This window comes from Asterias amurensis, chromosome 2 (genome assembly GCF_032118995.1).
Source record: "Asterias amurensis chromosome 2, ASM3211899v1".
Lineage (NCBI taxonomy): Eukaryota > Metazoa > Echinodermata > Asteroidea > Forcipulatida > Asteriidae > Asterias > Asterias amurensis.
This window is the reverse complement of record NC_092649.1, coordinates 5,909,198-5,923,750: the sequence shown is the minus strand read 5'-3', so window position 1 is coordinate 5,923,750 and position 14,553 is coordinate 5,909,198. Positions and strand designations below refer to the sequence as shown.

The following is a 14,553-nucleotide window of genomic DNA, read 5'->3' as shown; positions in this document are numbered from 1 at the left end:
TTTTTGTCTGAAGAGAAATTGTTATACCATGAACAAAACAGACTATGGTAGTCTGATACTGTGTAAGTGACTGCAACAAACACTGCAAAAACTGGGGTGTTAAATTAAAGGCAGTGGACACTATTGGTGATTACCCAAAATATTTATTTGCATAAAACCTGTCTTGGTGACGAGTAATGGGGAGAGGTAGATGGTATAAAACATTGTGAGAAACAGCTCCATCTGAAGTGCCATAGTTTGCGAAGAAGTAATTTTCCACGAATTTGATTTCGATACCTCAGATTGAGAACTTGAGGTCTCGAAATCAACCATCAAACACACACAACTTCGTGTGAAAAGGGTGTTTTCTTCTTTCATTATTATCTCGCAACTTTGATGACCGATTGAGCTCAAATTTTCACAGGTTAGTTATTTTATGCATATGTTGAGATACACCAACTGTGAAGGCTGGTCCTTGACAATTACCAATAGTGTCCACTGCCTTTAACACCAAGGGTTTTGTCACATCCATATAGATACCAACAAAAGAATAAAAGTATACACCATAATGGTATTGAAATAACACTTATTTCCTTTAAAACGATTTTACACAGGTGTTATTTTTAACACCTATGATTTTAAATTTGATTTTATATTTGGTATCTATATTATATGACAAAACACATGGTGTAAATTTTAACACCCTATAGTTTGTTTGCAGCTAGGCTCTATGTGCACGATCTCCATGTCTATACTCAACTCGGCAATTATTAAAGTTTTTAAACTGTGTGTGTATAATAATAAAGAGCAATAATTAATGGAACCATAAGCTGTGGGCGGGGTGGATTTGAAGGGAAACTGTTATTGCAATGCCCTCTTCCTTACTCAATAGTTCTCGGGTAATAAATGTTGAGACAACGGGCACACTTTAGGGCTTGCAGTAAGTCAATAATAATACAACGTGTGTGATAATGATATGCATAATCAATAAAATGATCAGCAGCAATTATCTTAAGCCTTGTATGCGTCTCTTTCGTTCTCGTTATAACAATAAAAACTATTTGACGGACAATATTATGAAGGAGACCAACTTTGTTATGTGGTCAAATGGTCACGATTTATAGGGGAAATATTTTGCACAAAAAAAAACCGAAATAAAATTTATGCCACCGTTCAATTCAATGGGGGTTGTGCACTATGCTGCCGCATATCTAGCAAATACATTATTGTTAACACTGGACACTATAGTAATGGTACATGTAATTACTCAAACCTTTTGCTAGCATAAAAACTAATTACTTGGTAACGGGCAATGGAGAGCTTTTGATACGACATTGTGAGAAACTGCTCCCTCTGAAGTAACGTACAATTTGAGAAAAAAAAAGTAATTTCTCAATAAAAATTATATTTCAATAGAATTCGAGTCCTCAGCTGAGGTCTCAAATTCAAGCATCTGAAAGTACACAATTTGTGCGACAAGGGTGTTTTTTCTTTGAACGCAACTTCGACGACCATTGAGCTCAAATTTTCACAGGTTTATTATTGTCGTGCATTATGTTGAGACACACCAAGAGTTCTGTGAACCGAAAGGTTTCCATAGGAACATTTGGGGGGGGGGGGGGGGCACTTTCTTCCATATATCGTGCATTGATCAAGAAAACGACAGTCAGCCAAGATTGTTATTTAAAAGCTCACTAAACAGTTCTGCCGTCGATTTCACCAAGCTCTTTCTACATTAGGATTAATCTTAGGACTTGGGACGATTTAAATTCCGTATCATAACTCTAGGATTAATCCTAGCGTTTCGTGAAATCGGCTGCAGGATCATCCCTGATGTTTGCCTGACTGATTGAGGGCGTCCTCATCATCTGAAATACGAACTAAATACGGGTTCATGTGACCTCTCCTGGTCACGTGATCCTAAGATTGGATCACAGCCTTTGAACATGGGAAAAGTAATTTGGCTCTGTAATAAATTCTGTAAATTGATTTTTATCACAACATCCATGGCACTAAAAAAGTGGAATGGGTGAGGGTAGATATTACGACAAGAGAAAGCATCTCTTTTTCGATCTGAATCCTCTGGCCTTGGGTGAGATGAGGTGGATGGTTAGCCTTAACCTCTGACGTCACTCTTCGAGGCTCGTGAATAACGCCAGTAGAGAGTGGCCTCTAGCGTAGGTCACCCGGTTTCATCTACATTCATTATGTGGACGACCGCAAGTGTAGCGGACCAATCAAAACGCAGATACAGAATGCCTACGTCACTACAAGTTTATCCAATGAAACGATTGTATCCAATGAAATCGCTGGTTTTAAAAAGCAAGTACCCGTGCCTATTCATTGCGGATAAAGACAGGAGAAAAGTCTTGGTGATGGTCAGTTCCATGTGGTTGCTTTTATAGTGTTCTACTAACAGAAAACGCCTATTCCTCTGAGGATGCACCCTGTGACTAAAATATATAGGGAGTACAGCGCGACGGCCTCATTAATTTTGTGAAATATTTCCATGAGCTGGTTTTATTGTTATAAGTCTACATTTTATACGATTAAAACAATCAAACAGATAAAGACAACCTCGTTCCCTTTAAGTGATGCGCAATGTTTATCCCAACCATGATTTACAATGGCGCCACCAACGGCACACCCACACACACGCACACACTATTGTGTCTACTATGTGGTGCGTAGTAATATCGACTCGATGTCCATTATAATTAGAGGATTTGAATCGATGGATGGTAGTCTTGCAGTCACCGTGCGCGCGTAAAGAATTGTAAAAAAAATAGTCTTACAATCAAGTCAATCTCCTGCTTTTATTTTCAGAAAAAAAAATAGACCGTAACAAAGTTTTCTCGATGGCGTAATGACAGCACAAAAACATGAATAGGTAACACTTTATACCCAATACATTTTGCTAACACACACATCCACCTTTGAACTCACGCCTTTTGAACCCACGACCTTTGCTAACACACACCCACCTTTGAACCCACGACCTCTGCTATTTCCTTCGATGAGTGTATTATGGGTAAAACATATCCCCGATGTAAACTTCAATCTGTTCAATCTTCATTATTGAAATTAATTTGTATAACAATTCCATCCGCAACAAAACTACCTTATAAGGCCCCGTGCCCGAACACAAATTGCCAAATTTTTAGACTGTACGGTTGATGTACCATAACACACACACAGATTGATTTGATGGTTTCAGAGGGAGAAAAAACACACGGCTCATCAAATTCATTAGATGTTTCCCCAAGGGGTGGATGATCTGACTTCAACACACCGAGAGAGAACGAGGGCGTTACAAACCCCCTGGCGATGAGGAACAGCAATGCTGAGATAGCTGTGTCCTTCCCCACACCGCACAAGACGGCCTGAGACGGGGGACGTAACCTCCCCTCTGGCACCTGAAGCTGGGATCATTCCTTGAGCACTCGAACCAATCACACATCCCCTGCAGCTAAACAAACTGTCACTATCCTATACCTTTAAAATAAAAAATAAAAAAAACACAAAAAACGCTGAGATGCCATACCACTCAGAGATGCTTCCAAACAGTTCTTGAACCGACAGTTCTTCAAGTGCTTCAGTATCATGTTATTATAATTTGTATTTTGGTGAAGACCGGGTTGATTTTTTTTTCTAAATGTTTGTGATGAGGAGGAGGTAGTTTTACTTTATGATGAAAATAGCCTGAAAGCATGATTTTGTTTTCTCCGCCTTTAACCTCCAAGGAAATCAGACATAGTAAGGAATATTATGTTATTGATGTGCTGCCTAGAGTGACATTGTGCTCACACAACATTTATATCCTGACGATGACTATAGAGCAAGCTAGTCGAAACGTTGAGACCAATTCCGAACTGACTCCGCGGCAGTACAGTTATTACGATCCTATAAGCTTAAGTAGTAGTCCAGTCTAATTTCTATACCATCCGCCCTGGTAATAGTTATAAAGCAGGACAGTTCTGTTCAGAACTGAGAAGTCTCCCGAACCTCCGATTATCTACTCCGCGGCAGTAGAATAAAGCAAGACAGTTCCCTAAGAACAACTCTACCTGGCAAGTAGATACACACATGGTGTTACCGCAAACCAAATATATATTGATACCCCACCATGCACTGCCTCAAATCCTATATAAAAACTTTTGGTAGCAAGCATTGGAGAGCTGTTGATACAAGTGCACAACTTTGTGAAAAACGGCTCCCTCTTGCCCTGCCGGCCTCGCCTTGGGTTGTGTTGTTTTGAATGCCCAGGACACAAAGTCTGCTCAAAATCATGACTGAGTAATTATATTTCAATCACTGAGTAATTATATTTCCCAGACACGTGCTGTGATAATAATTTGTAATGTTGGTTTCGGGTCATGGTACATTTTCATCAGGCTTTTCACAATGCTCACAGGGGCAGAGTGTAGAATTAGCAAAAATAATTTGCAACGTCTCGACTCTAGACTCGACGTATACATGTTAGCGCCGATTTTCTTTGCCATTGTATGAGCCCCTCCAGTTGTTTTAAGCACAACATGTTTTTAGGACCTCTAGGAAGATAGCGGACTGCAGTTTTCAAAAGGTTGATTTTTTTTTCACTTGCGGCTGTAGGCCTATACCAAGCAACTTTGTGTTCACATTCATATTATAGCAAGCTTTGATTTTGGGTGGTGGTTTGATCCACAACTGACTTTGGGTATTTTTTCCCGAACACGCAAGCACAAGACTGTAGATGAAGCAACATATCTAGGCGTCACCATCCAGAGCAAACTGAGCTGGAAGCCACACATTAATAACATCTATAAGAAGGCTAACAGCACCAGAGGCGTTCTCCAAAGGAACCTCACAAGATGCCCAGCCACAGTTAAAGAGCAGGCTTACAAGACCTATGTCCGTCCAATGCTCGAGTATGCCTCTACAGTCTGGGACCCCCACCAAACCGACTTATCTGACCAAGTGGACATGGTACAAAGCATGCTGCTCGTTTTGTCAAGGCTGACTTCAATCAATGACACAGCGTCACCAAGATGCTAGTAGACCTCAATAAATTAATGGCAAACTCTTCGTGAGAGACGGGCTCAAAACAAAGCAATTATGGTGTATAGGATTGTGCATCCATGGGCTTGTGGCCATACCATGTGGACCACCTTACTTCATTCCATCAAGATCAGGCTTCCTCCAACACCATACTACAGGATACTTGTGTACCAACACTCATTCATACCAAGCGCCATCTGTCTGTGGAACCACCTACCAGACACTGTTGTGACAGCTCCATCACTGGACCAGTTCCGGAGCCGGCTGTCCAGCCGACGGCTCCGTTAAGCCACCAGTTTTTCTTTTACTTGCACTAGCAGCCTACCTGCATCTGTATAAATACACCTTATTTCACGTATTTCTGTAAGCTCTTTACCGACATGCTCCCGCTGCCTGCTTACTTTTGCACTTCATAGTACAATAATACTCACATGTGAGGCTTGTTCTCGTATAGGAAGAAGAAGAAGAAGAAAAAGGACAACCTTTTTACAGATCTTCAATATTATTATTAATTTGTATCATTCTTCTAAAAAAGATTTCTCTTTAGGGTCAAGTTTGAACACAGAATTCGCCTTCATTGCTCCATTGGAAACACCCCCCCCCAAAAAAAAAAAAAAAAAAAAAAAAAATGAACCCCCTACCATTATACAAAGATATAATTTTACATTAAGTGAAAGCATAAAAAATCAAGAGCTTGTTTTTAAAAATTTAATAATGTTGCTATTGCGTTTGATTTTTTTTTAAGCAGTACCCAATGCAAATGGTTACAGCGCCCTCTGTTGAAATAATGGTGACTAGTTGAATACTGCCACCAAGAGTTTTAAAATGTGTGTGTGTAGTAATTCTGAGCTGGTATTCAAAGACGTTGACAACATAAAATAAGTCTTATCAAATTTACCCTTGTTTGCAAGTTATGAAGACTGTGTTTTTCTCTCAGAGTCTCAGGGAGTCGACGAGGTAGCCCATCATTCTGTAAAGGGAGCCATACAGTGGGTAAGTAACGACACAGCGCTGGTGAAACTGAAACAAATCCATCGTCCCCCATCGACATCTTCTTGTAGTTGTAATTTTTTAAAAGTAAAGTAAAGTAAAAACAAAATAATGTTCAAAATTCAATGTAGTTTATTTATTGATGATGACATTTGAAACTGAAGTGAAAGGTTCAGGATCTCAGGCCGTTTTCTGGACCAACTTCTAGGTCAATGAGAGTTCAAGGAACACATAGAGCCCAATTTTGGCAAGATTTGATTTAAAAAAAACACCTGTATTATGATACATTCGCGTGTGTTGTGAGATACACCCTCTAACTATGACTGGTTCGTGGAGACAATAGCGGAACGAACCTCATACTTTGTGACTATGTTTGTGAGTTGGGTGACTTTGCTAGGGGCGACTTTGGAATGGGCAATTTTTCTGGGAGCGAGATGACGGGCATTCTTTGTAGCAGAGTTGGAGACATCTGATTGAGGGACTAGACTGACATGTATTATTTATGTATTGTAGGAGGTCCTGTTTTTGAGGTGTCCCTAAAATCGTGGCAAATCTTTTACCTCTCTGTGCGCGATGTAAACAGTCCCTAGATAAAAATTGTGTGGTTTTATTTGCCAAGCAAAGAGTCTCCTCTCCCTTGACCAAAACTTAGAAACACGTAAGGCTCCACTGGTTATTTGCACTTGTAAATGCAAAAAGTTTGGTATTTTATTTAGGCATGGATAGCCTTGCTCAAGGCAGTCGCATTATTCGCTCCGAAAAGACGCCGCTGTAAACCCACCCGTATACCCTGTTCGTGGTGCGTGCGATCACACCCACCCGTATACACACTGTCAGATCGTACGAATACTGTTCACACAAGTCATCGCACTCGTACCACTAACCGCATGCGGAGGCCGTCAGGCCGACAGCCTTGTCGGGTCTGTAACTTCCGGGTTTAATGTGTTGTATTGAAAAATTTCCACAAGTGGACGAAAATGGGGGGGCTCTCGGATATGCTAGTATGCAGCCCATGAATATGTATATCTTTCGTCAGACCTATCAGACAACACAGGATGTGAGGCAAATGAATTATTCATTTTGACGTCTAATCACGCACTTCCCTTATCACGACCTTTGGACCCTATCATACGTCCGTAGTGGTGGTGTGTGATGTAAACATGTCTCGTCTTTCGCGGGCATTATGGTAATGAGCTGACCGTGGGAACTCTTCGCTTATTATAGTAATGAGGTTAGTGGCTTCAACACAGACCCTACAAGACTGTCGGCCTGACGGCCTCTGCATGCGGATAGTGTACGGGGGCACCGTGTCGTGCGATGTATACGCAGAGTGAATACGGGTGGGTTTTATACAACGGCGGTCTTTTTTCGGAGTGAATAATTCGACTGCTTTGAGCAAGGCTAAGGCATGGATAACTTTCCGTATGGCGCCACCACTTTTTCACTCATTTTTACAAAAAAGGATATCTCAATGAGGTAAATTAGATACTATATTATTTCATATCAAATGAAAAAGTGGTGGCGCCATACAGAAACTTTTCCGTAGGCATTTCTACAAGGTACAAAAATATGTCATAATGTTGAGGCCATACATGTATAAAAATATTTGCCCCCCGAAAAAGTTTCATCAAACACGTTTCAATTCACAATTCATGATGATCAAATCATGTGGCTGAATATTTTGCTGGGCATTCTGGAAAAAAATACAGAGGCTTAAAGAAGCCATGTGCCTTATATCATTTTCTTATATTTTTTGAGATTTTTATTTTTAAACCTCATATCAATATTATTATTAATATTAAAATTTAAACATCAGCTTGTTGATTCAATTACCACTGTTTATTTATACGCTTTATTATAAACATTAAGAAAGAAAAAAAACAAAAAAATAAATACAAATTTGAAAGCCAGTAATTATTCACACTGTTTATTATTTGTTTTTGTTGTTGTTTTTTTTGCAAGTTACCATGGTAACTTTTAAAATTAAAAAAAAAAAAAAAAATTAAGACAACTGCTGGCTATAGAGTCATACACAGAGTCTCAAAGAACACTTGTAGTCACTGCAGATGTTTCTTCCAAGTATGACTTCACCGGGAACCATACTTTCTCGTTTGCCGTGAAAACAGGAAAAACTCAAAACAAATGGGGCCAGTTGAAGTCATCGAAGATCGGTGTGTGGTGTGAACATTTCAATGTCCATCAAGTTTTAATACATGTTTGCATACTTCATATTAACAAATGAAGATAATTAGGGCATCGGTTGATATATGGCATCATTATTTTTTTCCCAATTGAAATAAAAAAGGCATAATACCGTGAATACTGGTAAGAGGAGGATACTAGTCTTACTCTTAATAACATACATGTAGATACAAATATTGACTGCTTCGAGTGCTATGGTTAAAACTACGACTCCCGAGGTGGTCCCCAGAGTGTTCTATTTTCACGAGGTGCAGCCAAGGGAAAATGGAACGGTCCGGGGATCACCAAGGGAGCAGTCAATAATTGTTTTATAACACCCCAACAGACTATTTATCATCCTCGTAGTCGTCGGACTATCACACGGCAAACGATGCACTACCACACGGCCGATGTTTCTAGTAAAACTAAGACATATCATGTGACGTGCTCTAAACCAATGAAAAGGCAGAATGTTTTATTAATATAAGGGGTGTTATAAGTCATGTTAGTTACAGTTGGAGTATGGGTCTGAGTCCCCTTACTCCTTAGTTTATTTAATTGCTTTATCCTTCAGATAGGAATGGATTGTTGGCTTGTGGAGCCATTGTGTTTCATTCGCCCTGTACATTAAAAAAAGTCTAAAATTAATTAATAAAGACAAAAACAATTTCAAACTGAAGCAGCTGCGGCCGGTAAGTTAAAGGGAAGGTACACGTTTGGTAATTACTCAAAACAAATATTAACTTAAAAACTGACTTGGTAACGAGCATTGGAGAGCTGTTGATAGTATAACACACATTGTGAGAAACAGCTCCCTCTGAAGTAGCATAGATTTTAAGAAAGAGATAACTTCTCACTAAAACAATAATTTTTGACTTCTAGCCAGTAGTCTTTTATCCCTATCTGAAAGCACACAAATTCGTCCAACAGGGTTGTTTTTTCTCTCATCATTTTCTCGCAACTTCGATGACCAATTTAGCTCAAAATTTCACAGGCTTGTTATTTTATGCTTATGTTGGGATACACCAAGTGAAAAATTGATCTTTGACAATTACTAAACGTGTACCTTCCCTTTAAAGGAACTAACACGTTGCCTTGTATCGCTCGAGTTGGTCTTTGAAAAGCGTTTGTAACCGTGTTTAATGCATGGATAGAAAGATGTTGTAAAAGTAGAATACAATAATCCACACATTGTCGACTAAAATGGTCAGCCATTTACGGGAGTCAAATTTTTTACTCCCATAAATGGCCGAACCTGTTAGTTTCCAAAGTAAAAGGAAAACCACGCAATTTTGAGGCAAATTTGTGTGGATCATTGTATTCTACTTTTAAAACATCTTTCCAATCATGCATTTTATAACAAATGGTTATAAACTCTTTTTATACAAATGTACATGTAGACCAACTCGTCTGATCCCAGGCAACGGTTTCCTTTAAGTGGTTCAATGCGTGAACATCAAGTGCTGTATTTGACCGATGGTGATTTATTTGTGCTATACATATGTGCATGTACGTAGATCTGAACTAGTATTACACGTACAATGTGTATGCTGAAATTTGAGTAGGCCTACATCATAAAACTTACCAAGAGAAAATTGCTTTGTTTGTTTGCAGCTATTGTACCTTTTTACTGTTCAACTTTTAAATCATTTTATGACTACGATCCAGCCATTGATCGGAAGAGCAGTTTAGCAAAACCATTTAATAGTTAAAGTTTTTTAATTTGGTTGAATGATCTCATCAGTACATGTAGAGGTCAATGTTTCTGAGAATCAACAGCAAGTGAATTAAAACTTTTATTACATTTTATATTTTCTGCAGATAGGTGAAAAGATGAATGGGCGTATCATTCCAGACACACCCATCGTGGTGGATTTGTGGAGGAGGCAAATCAATCCATCCTCTAGGCTGTACTTCTTGTCTCATATGCACTCTGACCACACCCAGGGTCTCTCGGCTTCGTGGAGATGGCCAATTTACTGCTCTCCCATCACAGCCAAGCTGTTAGTCGAGAAGTTCCAGATACAAGTTGACCTCATCCGACCGTTGGAGCTTAACACTAGCAACGTCATTAAACTGGACCACAGCTGGAAGGAAACCATGACTGTGACGCTCTTTGATGCAAACCACTGCCCAGGCTCTGTCATGTTTCTATTTGAGGGTTACTTTGGCCGTGTCTTATACACCGGTGACTTCCGCTATGATCCAGCGACTTTTCCTGCATCATTCCTTGGGTCGGAGCGGCCTGTGGATCGATTATATCTTGACAATACTTTCAACAACCCGAGGTGTAAATTCCCCAGTCGAGCCTGCTGTAAGAAGCAAATAATGGAGATCCTTGGTGACCATCCCGAGCATGAAATCGTTCTCGCCGTCTACACCTTAGGAAAGGAGGATCTTCTTGTGGACATAGCTCTAGCTCTTCAAACACGCGTAGTGGTCGGCCAATCTCGGATGAACATGCTGCAACTGTTAGAGTTACGGGATGTATTCACAACCAATGAAAACGAGGGGCGGGTGCGACTTGTCCGCAGACAAGCAATCAGCAGGAAAAACATGACTAAATGGAATTTAGAAGCCCCGACTATTGCGATCATCCCTTCTGGACTCTTCTCAATACTCGATGGCAAGCCCTACGCTAACCAACATGATGTTTTTATAGTTCCATACTCTGATCACTCGTCATACCCCGAACTGCAGGAGTTTGTCTCAAGGGTGTGTCCACGTGCCATCTACCCCATTGTCAGAGATTCAAATTTATTGAACTCAACTTGCCCAGTCGCAGACATGCACAACTTTGGCCAATTTCTAGACCGGTCCCCAATTAAGCAGTTTGATATTCCCCCGACAGTTCAACATTACATATCTACTGATTTGTCTAATCCAACTTCGGTTGTTGGATTTTGTAAGAAGTTCATCAACTTGAAGAGAGTTAAGAGTAGCAATCCAAGATGCAATCATGCTAAGGGAGTTGTGTTTGAGAATAATCGTGATGTAGATGAAGAGACAGACGGAGAACCGAAGGAGGAGGCGACCAGATCACCAATCTCTCCAAACAAGACTCAATGTCAAGTTGAAAAGCAAGAACAGCAAGTCGATGAAAATGAAAATCACAGCATCCTTAAAATGTCTTCCTCTAAAGACTTCAGAACAACTGAAAGTGTCAGCGAGCAAAAGGACGAAGGGTTGAAGAACTCTTTGGAGGAGGAGAGATACACTGCTGTAGGGATTGCTGGTAACTATTTGCTAACGAATGTTAGGGAAGACAGGCTGGTAGAATCAAAAACAAGTAAAATGCTAAGTCAATCCAGCAGAGAGCCTACCACTAGTCTCTGCCCCAACTTGGACAAGATGAAAACCAACCTGTCATCAGGGAAGAAAGATCTTGTTAACAAAAAGAGGAAACGGACATCGATGGAAGAAGAAAACTCATCCGGGCTGGGTCGGGATGATGTATTAATCCAGACCATGTCTAGTAAGAGGTCGAGAACTCTTCCACCTTCATTTGTGGCCACCCCTACAACTACAATAAAACAATCCTCCGGTGTGAAACTTCAGCCGCCAAAGTTGTCGTCATCCTCAGTAATAACTGAATTTTTCCAGAGAGTGAACCCGCAAACCCAACCAACGGACAAATTAGACAGAGTCTTGGTTGATTCTAAACAAACTTCATGTAATGCAAACGTCACCTCACTACACGGCGAAGGAAAATCGAGAACTATGGAACAAAATCTGATTTCTACAGTCCGTAAACCTAATCATGACAGTGAATCCACAAAAATGTCTTTCAATAAATCAAAATCAAGTCAGAACATTATGCCAATTTCATACAAGCAACACAGTGGCAAACCAAAACTGAACCCAGTCAGTACATTAAATGATAAAGAAGAGGCACTAGACAGGATGACCCCTTCGCAACAAACGAAACGCAACTCTGAAAGAGGAACCTCCCCTTGTCACTGTTCACTAAAATCCCATCCTTCACAGGCCCCCTTCAACCATGTGGTTGTTATCAAACGAAAGCATACAAAAGACATCTCTGAATTGCAGAAGAAGAAAAAACTGACTGCAGCTTTGGACAAATTCATTTCAAATCACTTGGGATCATAATCAACCAAATCAGTCGTTGAATCAAAAGTGCAGGAGTAGGATTACCTGTCCTAAAAAAAATCACTTTACAAATTCTCCAGAGAAATAATTTTCTGTTTGAAATACTCATGCTGTATGCTTTTTTTTTGAAAGGGCATGGCACCAAGGCATTTTCTCCGTAGGTAAAGGCACCCTATGAGAAAATTGTAAATTGTTAATTTATACTGGGGCATTTCAAGGGCACCAGTAGACAATCGCCTTCATTGCCTCGGTGAAGTACTGTAGCAGCCATGGATACTGTGCATAAAAGGAACTTTACATTGGAAGGGCTGCACCCCCCACGACATCAACAACAACAACATCAACAACAACAACAACAACAAAAGTTGAAGGTTTCGATGATTAGAAAAAGGGCTACCAATAGGTTTTCCCTGTAAATTTCAACAAAACATAATTCAGTTTATTGGCAAGGATTCAAGTTCACGCTGGTTTCCCGACGTGTAGTGTACTACATTAAAGCCATTGGACACTTTCGGTAAACAGTATTGTCCAAAGGCCCACACTTCGTGTATCACAACTTATATATAAAACAACAAACCTGTGAAAATTTAGGCTCAATCGGTCATCGTATTCGGGAGAAAATAACGGGGAAACCCACCCTTGTTTCCGCACGTTTCGCCGTGTCATGACATGTGTTTACAGTAAATCCGTAATTCTCGCTATCGAGAATTGATAATTATTTTAATGTTTTCTCAAAAAGTAAACCATTTCATGGAATAATATTTCAAGAGAAGTCTTTCACCATTACCTTCTGTAAACCCTGTAAGTTATTTGTAATTCTGTGTGAACTTTTAATTTTTTGTTCTGTTCAGAAAGTGTCTTTAAGGGACATGTTGCCTTTGATCGGGCGAGTTGGTTTTTCGATCAGAAAGCTGTAGGCATAGACGAGAACATGCGGCCGGCCGGGAGGCATGCGGCCGGGTGCAGAGACGCCCCCATTAATTACAGCCAAACAAATTTCAGAATGTCAAGCCCAAAACGTTTGGTGTCAATGTTGTTGATTTTCCTGAAGATGATTTTCGTTCCCTTTTAATTGGTTTTCTAATATCAATATTATAAGTGGGTATGATGGCTGGCTCAAACACGGATGTTATGTTTCTCTGACAAAGCGAGTTATCACAAGGTCCAACCAGATGTCCGTGGTGTAACCAGATGTGTAGCCGATGAAACAACATGTTCGGTTCGATTCGGGTCTTTTATCCTAAGAGAAATGGGTCTAATTTATAGTGAGCCAAGCCTTCACAAGTCGGATATGTTATTTCCATGAACGGAGTTTAATATATAATGGCAATCTCTTTTGTTTGTCAATGACGCCCGCCTTCATAAATAACGCACAAAAGCATCACTCTTTTTTCCTTTGGTGCTTCACTACAGCAAAACAAAATAAGTTTGGAACTTGGGGCACTCGGCAGTATTTGAAGTATAAAATTTCCTTCTTTGTATGAAAGTTTTATTCAATTCAGTCTTGTCAAATGGTTGTTTTGCTCTCCGTTGCACACAGAGCTATGCCGTGCACACGATCGAACGCGCTGACAATTTTTGGGTGCGTTCGTTTAGGTTCCCTAAGCTAGGTCGACCCCGGTGTGTGGCGGTTTTTTTTCCCCAGGACGAGTGTGTGCAGATAATTACCAACGGTCGTCCTGGTGAAAAGAAACCGCCACGCACCGGGGTCGACCCAGGAGAGCTAAACAAACGCACCCTTTGGCTTGTCCTTTTGTAAAAGGCCCTCTCGTGAAAACGGAATGTTAGATGAAGACGGGGCAAGTGGGAGGACTTGGCCAGTTTATTCAGCTATCTAGTGATATAAAAACATCTGTGATTGGTCAAAATTTGCCAACGATCAAAGGGAACACATAGCACCCTTTTCGGGGTAGCCAATCAAATTCTGGTTGACCTCATTGTGTCGTGCGAAATTGATGTGTGCACAAAGTTTAACTTTAATAGTGTGTACAATAATACATGCACTATTGATTTGACCTCTAAAAAAAGCGTACACACCTTTTTAAAAGGATTCGGGTACTTTTTCAAAATGTCCACAGATTTACATTAAACTTACAGGGTTTGAAGATAATGATAGTGGAAAGCTTCCCTTCAAATATTACTAACTAAGGTTGTGTGGTTTTTGAGAAATGAGTAAAACAAGTCACAAAATAGTTTTGGTCTCCAATATTATTTTAGCATGTAAAATCCCCATAACCAGTTATGATATTATACCAA

At 40.1% G+C, this 14,553-nt stretch overlaps 1 pseudogene; it reads left to right on the top strand.

Annotated features, from left to right (window-relative positions):
* The first annotated feature begins 5,863 nt into the window (after positions 1 to 5,863).
* LOC139950249 (uncharacterized) lies at positions 5,864 to 13,802 on the top strand (annotated as a pseudogene).
* Positions 13,803 to 14,553: the final 751 nt, after the last annotated feature.